This window comes from Marmota marmota, unplaced genomic scaffold (genome assembly GCF_001458135.2).
Source record: "Marmota marmota marmota unplaced genomic scaffold, marMar, whole genome shotgun sequence".
Classification (NCBI taxonomy): Eukaryota; Metazoa; Chordata; class Mammalia; order Rodentia; family Sciuridae; genus Marmota; species Marmota marmota.
Window position 1 is genome coordinate 50812337 of NW_025999977.1, and position 9397 is coordinate 50821733.

Here is a 9397-nt window from a genome sequence, read left to right on the forward strand (position 1 = left end):
TGTGTGACAGGTTTGTCTCGCCTCCCTATTTATTTATTCATTTAATATTTTATGATTTTTAGTAAAATATCATGCATGCTTATTTTATACTTTGAGTTATAATTGAATGTTAGGTCATTTTGTTCTTAGATTGTTCTTGTTTTGGTAATTAGGAGCTCTTTCAGTTAATTTCTGTGTCCCTGGGACATACTCTCATACCTCACCAATATGGTATTTTGTTTTATGTTCTTCCTTCCTTTCTTTCCCTCCTCCCCTCCTCCTCCTCCTCCCCTTCCTTCTCCTCCTCTTCTTTCTTCTCCCCGCCCCCCACACTCTCCCTCTCTTCTCCTCCTGACTTCCTGGCACTTACAACATTCTCCAGGCTCATTTTATATGTTTTCTGACCCAGTCTCAGAATCAGTCCTTTCTCTCTGGATATGTTTCCTGTTTTTAGAGAACAGAATTAGAAACCAAGATCTAGGTGTGAGGTACACTCTTTGCTATTAGGTTATTTTTTTCACAGTCTCTCACACATGACAGGCAAAAAGATCCATATGAGAAGGAAATAGTCCAGTTCTGGGATTGTGAGCCTTTGTGTTCTGCTTTCTATGCAAAGCTGACTGCAATCAAACTAACACTTAGTGTCAAAGGTGGCCTTCCTTTATAAATCACATGTATACCTCAGCTATTTTATTTCAGTTCAGATCTGCCCCAATGATAGCAACAATGCAGACTGGAAATCGCCCTTCCTCAGGAGAGCTAATGTGAGTACATGGGAACTCTCCACACAAGTTCACTCGGTAATTCTTGCCCAATATGATCTGTCTTTATATAAGCCTTTGAGCTTCAACCTCACAGCTGCAAATGCTGGCTTCTTTGATTCTTGAATATTCTTCTTAATATTATTCTTCTTGCTCTTTTTCGTTCGTACCTTCTGTAGCTCAGGTGGATCCTGTGTCTTATTACCAAGTTCTTTGCTTCGCTTTTCCTCTGAACACCCACTGTCTTCTTGAGATCTTGCTCCCTTCTGCCATTGTGGCTGTGTCTTCCTGCAGAGCTGCAGAAGGTGTGGGTCAGCATTACATGCCCAAGCTCAGTCATATGAAGGGCTCTGGCTAAAGTTAGCACATCGTGTAGTAGGTATGCCTTTGCAACAGGGACATTAACTTTATTCCAGATTAGAATAAGCCCCTCCCTGGAGAGCTCATCTAAAGGGAAAGCTCTGACAAATAGCTGAGAGTTTCTTTGAGCTTTTTATATCTCTACTTTAACCATATTCATGAAAAATTGAAATATGAATTTATAAATCAGGGCCTTGGGTCAGAAGAACAGTTTTCCATTTTGGTGTGTTTGAAACAGGGATAGAACATCAGAATAATCTTTCACTTGTTTGTATTTACATACTTTTAATCTGCTGCTTTTGAAATCTCTGAACATTCCTAAGCATTGAATTCTAGTTTCACATAAAAAATAGGGGTGAGCTACGCCCCCACCCTCCCTTTGAACAAATCATCTTCGGGCAATGTGTTGCTTTCTACATGAAAGATCTTTCTAAAATGCAAATACGACCACCAACATTCCTACAGGAGAACATTCCCATGGCCTCTGGGATCCAGTCCTGCACATTTCTTCAGGGGTGTCTTCTGTTGCATATCTGTGTGTAATTTTCCCTGACTATGTGCTCCTCCTTGCAATGAACCACATCTCTTCTCATCTGTACCTGTGCCATGCCACTGTACTGCTCTGTGTTGAAGAGTGCATTTAGTTCCAACAGATTAACTTCTGGTCCTGATCATACCATGTACCAAGTGCATGACATGGAGCAATACCAGTGAAGTCCATGAGCCTTATTCTTTTGACAACTGCAAAATGGGGGACAATAATATTGAACCCTGTGCTGTTATTAAATTTCAATGAGATCACATACGTTGAACATTCATCACTTATCTTGATATGTATAGGTGGTTTATAAATGCTCTTTTTAAAAAATTTCGTTAACTTAATATTAAGAGATATTCTTCCCTCTTCCCAAAAACAATGATCCAAAGTTGGCCTCTTCTGCCAGGCAACTTTGTAATAATTATTAGTTTTGACTGGAGGGGCCATGTTACTTATCTTAAAATCCCCAGGGAATGTCTCTGTCTCTGACTATTCTTGCCATTGGAATATTTATTCTCATAGAGAATATTAATTATTTTTGTCAGCTTGCTTGACTCAATAAAATCATTATTATTATTTTTACTTAAGATCATTTTCAAGTCTAAGTCTGAGGAGAAATCAAACATCCTCATCTCGACTCTCTGGTCCCCAAGGATGTGGTTAGTGACACTTCCATTTCCTAGGTCAGAACAAATGTGAGGCTTCCTGCTTCATCATTTGCATAATGCGATGGGTCCATTTCTGGCAGATTTTTTTTTCTCAGATTTAAATTCTTACTGCATTGGGATATTCTTCTTCTGTTTTATACAAATGCAACTTGTATATTTGGTGCAAGAGCAATTCCTTAGTTTCTGATCACCCTTTTCTTCCTGGAATCTCATTCTCAAGCTCTACTTCCTTCCCATACACCATGGTCCACCAAAGTCTTTAGCGTCACAGGAAATTGTGGGTCTGGCCTCTGTTCCATTGTACCTATGAGACACAAACCATCGAATGCATGTCAAAAGGACATAAACCACAGTTGACTGAACCACGGTGACTCTCAAACCACCTCAGTGACTGTCCTGAGGAAAAATACAAAGGTGTGTGTGTATGTGCTTGTGTGTGTGTGTGTGTGTTTTCTGGGTTAGCTATTGATTAATGATCGCATAGTCATCATGTAAGGAGTACGAATCATATTCTATTAAGCACAGTAATACAAGGCCTGAAACTCCCTCTGGCTTTATGTTAAATACTCAGGCTCCCACCCTACATGAGGGATGAATTAGTTGTGCAACCTCCATTATATCATTTGGTCTCTCTTGGTTGGTCTCACCCGCTCTCAGACTTACTATGTGTTTCTGAGAATCCTGGGGTACCTCTGAGTTCCTCTCAGAGGATCTACAAGCAAAGTTAAAAACTATATTTACACTAACACTAACATTATTCGCCATTTTTACTCTCGGTCCCTCATTCCTATACAGTGGAGTTCCCCATCGGATTACATTGAGACTCTCTGCAAAATACTGAATACAAAAGCAGACATGAGGATATGTCAGTTTTCGAAGTCAAGCATTAAAGAAATGAAAGACAATGAAAGTCTTCTCAGTAAATATTTGTTGGTAAAACTAATTTTCATAAAATATGTTCACATGGGTTTATCGTTATTTTAAATGACAATAACTATTTTTACATTTTTGTGATGCTCTGCTTATTTATGTACATAGCCTATGTAAAGAAATGTCTTAGAGATCTTCAGTAAGTTTTTAGTGTAAAGGGACTCTCAGCTTTTATATATGTACTTATATCTCGATTTCGTGTGAAGATCATATAATAGAAAGCACTTTGTGAACTTCAGTACACATTATAGTAATAGATGATATTATTCTTATTAGTATTAATTGTGGAAGGGTCAAAGATTTTGACTCCCAGTGGAAATAATTTAAATGAAGCACATGGTTTCCTTCTCTCTCCTATGATCCTTCAGCTGAGTGGCAGTGGGGAAGTGATGTTCAGCTCTATCAGAGTTGAGTGTATGTCATCGGTTTTCATTGTTTCTTGTAGCTTGAAAGGGGCCTGTTCCATCAAGCTGCTGTAGGCTGAATGTACTTTTTTGATACATTTGATAGTCATTTAAACTTTAAATCTAGTTTGTTTCCAGTCAAAACTGTATCTTGGGGCTGGGGATGTGGCTCAAGCGGTAGCGCGCTCGCCTGGCATGCGTGCGGCCTGGGTTCGATCCTCAGCACCACATACAAACAAAGATGTTGTGTCCGCCGAAAACTAAAAAATAAATATTAAAAATTCTCTCTCTCTCTCTCTCTCTCTCTCTCTTTCTCTCTCTCTCACACACACACTCTCTCTCTCTCTTTAAAACAAACAAACAAAAAAAAAACAACCAACCAATCAGCAAAAGGCAGCGTGAGTGGTCCCATCTAGCATGAATTCTGGCAGTAGGCCAAATACCCCATGGTCTTCTTCCCCTAGAACTGCAGTCTTCAGCATGTCAGGGGCTCCCTCACGCTCGTCACCAGAAGGCAGCTGCAAATTTAAGTGTGAATGAAGCCTTTACACAGTAGGTTCTAAGGCAGGAACTGCGTCTTTCACTCAGGTAACTATCTATTTTGTCCTGAAGGAAAATAATTTCTAGAAGTCACCTTGTAGACTTGTTATTTTCCTAGACATGAGCAATCTCCTGTCCCTGCCTCTAGTGATTTATATTGGGAGGTGGGATCTGGGTTCAGTCCTAGCTAAATAAAAATGTGGTTCTGGAAGCAGTGAGGAGGAGAGGATTAGATGATAGGTACGCATCTATACTCCCTACCTGCCACTCTAGTTCCAGAAGAGACATGCAGCCACCTGACCCAACCAGCAGCCTACTCCCCTTATTCTAATGGATTTTGATTCTGATTCCCACATCCTGGCTTTCCTGCCCAGGGGCTGGAACGTTTCCAAGTTTCCTGGTTAGAGTTAACACCTGCACTTTTGGCTCCCTCCAGCTCACTGGCATGCATGCGCCCAGCACTGGATTGGCCTCTCTCCAGATTCTACCTTTTGCCATCAATTCCTCTGCTGCTGGCCCCCTTTCCATCCTTGAAGGCCTCCTGCATTGACTTCCCGAATCCTTCCTCCATCATATAGAGTGGTTGCATGTATTTTAGCCTGGGTTGTTAAATAGATTCACTAAGCATCCATGAGACTTCCTGCAGGGTTTGGTTGAGATTATTCATTCCAATCATGATTCTCATCTGTCCTCTTTTGAATAATTGATTCTGGGAAAAAACAAGACTTTACAACTGCAGAGTCTTCTGCATCCAGTTGTGGAAAGTGCTTCTCACAGAGCGGAGCTTGTAGCCTCAGCACACTTGGGAGTGGTTGAGGAAGGTACACTCAAGGCTGTACTAGAAACCCTACAAGGGCCCCCTGCTGATTCTGATATGCTTTCAAATTTGAGAACCACAAAAACACAGAAGTCAGAGATCTGAAATTAAGCGGAGTGATTTTGGTTCAAGTAACAGAACTTCCTGTGCATCTCTTATAGTTGAAAAAATAATAGTTAATGAAGATAAATAAGCTCCCTGATGAAGATTAAACATATTTGTGAAGCACTGAGCTTAATTTTTGTTACTTATTAGGAATATCAGGGGAGGGGAGGGGGGATAGTAGAGGATAGGAAAGGCAGCAGAATACAACAGACACTAGTATGGCAATATGTAAATCAATGGATGTGTAACTGATGTGATTTTGCAATCTGTATACGGGGTAAAAATGGGAGTTCATAACCCACTTGAATCAAAGTGTGAAATATGATATATCAAGAACTATGTAATGTTTTGAACAACCAACAATAAAAATGTAAAAAAAAGGAATATCATTTTATCCTCATGTTTTCTCCTCCTCATCTTTCTGAAGGTTATTTATAATATTTTGAAAATCCTAGCCTCTCATAATGTACTTACTCATCAGAAAGGGTTTTATGACAGGGGTCTCCTTGGGAGGGATCAAGCTGTGTGAAGTATGGAAGCTCCCCTGTACTTTCCTAGCATTTCAGCTTGCTCCTCACCCCCTGCATTTCTACTCGCTGACACCCAACTGTTTTGTCTACAAGGTGCCCTGTCTACAATGCCCTCTCTCCTTTCCTGCTTCTCCCTCATCTCTTGGTGGGGATTCATGCGGCTGGTATTCCATTTCCTTAAAACTTACTTTTCTTCAGGGTGAAAACGATGGCTGCATTTGCCAAGTTTCACGGCTGCGGGATTGCAGTTGAGAAATATCACCGTCTGTTCATCTCCTGCCTGAGAAATGCTCTCCACTTGGTACTGATGGTGGCTGCAAATGGTCTCAGTTAGCAGGACTGTGTGGCTTCATTTTTGGTGCACAATGTCACAACACAAAACGGGCATCGTTTCTGGTGCCGCACACATGTTTCTAGTTCCCACTTCGGATTCTCTTGAGTAGGATGTTGGCTCTGCACAGTCTGGATAACAAGCAATTCTATTTCCAAATGCTTCTAGAAGGAAAGAATGGCTAATTTTTTTTTTCCTGAAAAAGCTAACTCTAGGATCTGTATCAGAATAAAAGCCAACCTTTTTTTACTATAAGTAAACACTGTGCTTTTAATATTTAATATATTATATATATTTATATTTTTTTAATACATTGTCTTCATTATCTACAGAAGCCCTTCAAAATAGATATCATTGCACCATTTTACAGATGAGGATAGTACAGTTATAGAATATAGCTGGTTTCTGCAAAGTAACACAAGTACTAAATACAGACTTTTATTACTATCAGGTGTCTCTTATTCCAATTTCTCTGTGCCGTGTGAATAGGAAAGCTGTGAGTGCTCACACACTAAAGATTTTCATTGCAATGCAATTGATGTAAGACCACCTCTGTATGTGTGTGTGTGTGTTTGTGTGTGTGAATATATTTTAGACACTGACCTTGTTCCCAACTAAGTGATTATGAATAGTCTTTGGAGCGTTAGTATTCTACTTAAATGCCCCCACTACATATACAGAATTATTATGTGTCTAGTTAGAAAGGAAAGGGGAATACACATTTTTTATTAATTTCACTGTTTTATACTCACCCACTTATTACTCATCAAATAAACATTAGGCACCTATTAAGTAATGCATTATGCAATGAGAATAGATAAGGAAAATTCCAACCCTATGAGTCTTTGACTTCTCCATAGTTGAAGTAAATTTTGTATTTTACATTCAAGATTATTAGGCATTAGCTATTTCAGAGGTTAAGGAGTCAATTCAGACTTAATTCTGCCATATTAACTGGATCTAAGTGTTTAATTACTATACCTTTCTGAGTTCATTTGCTCACCTGTCATATGTAACAAACAACCATGTTGCACTTTCTCAAAGTGAGGATGGAATAAAATAACTTATGTGAGAACAGCTTGCAATCCCCAAAGAATGAGAAAATACTCATTCAGTATATTATTGATAACATTCTCTTTTTCTATATAATTTTTATAACTGATATTTTAAAAAAGACTATGGCCTATAAGCACCTATTACTGAAAACCCAATGAAGTCTACTACTTCTCCTACTTCACTCAGAAAATGGGTGCCATTGTAGTTTTAATTATATTTTAAAGATGCTTGTAAATTTAAATTGTTCTAATCTGTAGTCCTGAGGATACTCCTCAGAAGTTGATTGGGAAGCAGGATATAATACTGGAGAGGAAGCCGTACTAGGGATCTTATAGGTCTACTTTCAATCTCTCTCTTTTCTTTCTTTCTTTATTTTTTTTCTCAAAGACTCATTGCTTGGATGAAACATTCTTCAAGGAAAGGGATACCTACCATACACATTACTGTGATGATGTAAAATTACTGGTGAATTATAGAACACTGCAAACAGCTTGTCCACCATGACTAGAATACCATAGTTGTAGAAGGTCGCAGTGCTGGGTTTGCTTTTCAGTTTTTAACCCATCATTTCTGCTTTCAAGAAACTTTGGATGCCTCTTCTTTAGGTGGATTTAGGACTCTTACAATTCAAATATCTGTTTCCTCCATTTACAGAGATGCTTACTATTTTCTAGTCAGGCAGAAATCAAGGTGTGACTTGGGGCATCTCGGGGGATGCTTCCCCAACTTTCAAGCGGCTAACTCCTCTCTTTCCTTTGGTCCCCATTCTCCTTCCTGTAACCTTTCATCTCATCTTCAGAACTTTATTACTTCTAAGTACTTTTTTTCCTCACCGAATTTTGAACTCCCTGAAAATAGCAACAGCCATTAATCTCTTTATTCCTAAAGAATCTCACAGTGAATGGGTGAAAAGAGAGATTAATGCAAATAGTAATGAAAGGAAAGCAGAGGTGGCTGTAGTTACATCAGATAAAATAGGTTTTCAGTCTAGGCTTTTGTTTCTGAGATCAAAGAAGGTCATTCTATAATGATAAAAGAGTTCATTGAACCAGAAGATACAACAATTATAAATATGTTTGCACTCGACAGCAGACTACCTAAAACAAATACTGACTGATCTGAAGACAGAAATTTATGGCAATACTGTAAAAGTGGGACACTCCAGTATCTCACTTTCAATAAGAGATGCAAATACCAGCAAAAACTATCAATTAAGAAACAGCAGACTTGAACAAAACTGTAGACCAAATGAGCCTGGTAGATACTCAAAAGATTTTCTGCCCATCAACATCAGATGACAATTCTCAAACTCACAGGGAACATTCTCTAATATAGGTTGCCTGCTATTTCACATAACAAACCTCTTTACGTTGAAGAAGATCAAAGTCATATCTCATTCAGCCACAATGGAATGAAACTACAAAGAAGAAAATTAGAAAATTCACAAATATGTAGAAATTAAACAATTCACTATCAAATAGCAATTGAATCAAAGAGAGCATTGAAAAATGTTAAAAAAATATTTCAAGATCAATAAAAATGAAAATATAACTTGTCAAAACTTGTGGGATACAATAAAAGCAGTATCAGGAGGGAAGTTTATGGTCATGAATACCTGAATTAATACAAAAGAAAGAGCTCAGGTAAACAATGAAAATCTATTCCTAAAGAATGAGCAAAATAACAAACCAAGCTCCCCCCCACCCCCGCCACTTGTTTTCTTTTTAACAGAAGAAAGGAAATAATAAAGCTTGGAGAAGAAACAAATCTAATAGAGAATACAAAAGCAATAGGAAAAGAAGAAGAAAATTAGTTTTTTTCAATGGTAAACCAAATTAAGAACACTTTTAAATAACAAGAGAGGAGATTCAAATAAATAGAATAATAAATGAAAAAGAGAAGACATTGATTGCAATAGATACCTTAGAAATACAAGGAACCATTATTTCCAAAGCACTGTGATGCTCCACAATACAAAGATGGTACCAGGGAGGCTGTTTTCCCTGCTAAAGTGAGGGAAAGCAGCCGAACTGGCACAGGGGAAGTGGAGGACCTTGGGTGGTCTGAAGGTGTGAGGGTGCTTCCTGGAGAAGGAGCTTTAGGGAAATCTCCCAGAAACAGACACACCTTGGTGTGCTTATGTATCCAGCAGATTACCTGATTTCCCAACACACCCTCCACCCACACCAGAGAAACAGGCTGCCCAGCAGGAACAGTGAGAGTGAAAACAGAGACACAAAGCAGAACTAGACTTTCTTTTCTTTTCTTTTTATTCTCCCCCTCCCCATACTAGAGCAAGGGAAGAGAGTTGAACAGAAGCAAGGAATGAGACTAGACAGGAAGCAGGGGCCAACCACAGAGGCTGCCATGCCTGGTTA

The 9397-nt window shown here is 38.8% G+C and overlaps 1 long non-coding RNA gene across 3 annotated transcripts; it reads right to left on the bottom strand.

The window, feature by feature from the left end:
* Positions 1-316: 316 nt before the first annotated feature.
* LOC125617255 lies at positions 317-9093 on the bottom strand. Of its 3 annotated transcripts, XR_007348189.1 has the most exons (5): positions 8942-9093; positions 8381-8436; positions 5821-6127; positions 4021-4158; positions 317-2610 (listed from the first exon to the last, which is right to left on the bottom strand). It is a non-coding gene; the product is annotated as an uncharacterized LOC125617255 (long non-coding RNA). The 3 variants fall into 3 exon arrangements; XR_007348190.1 differs by lacking the exon at positions 4021-4158 and having other exon boundaries at positions 5821-6094; XR_007348188.1 differs by lacking the exon at positions 4021-4158.
* Between the last annotated feature and the right edge of the window lie 304 nt (positions 9094-9397).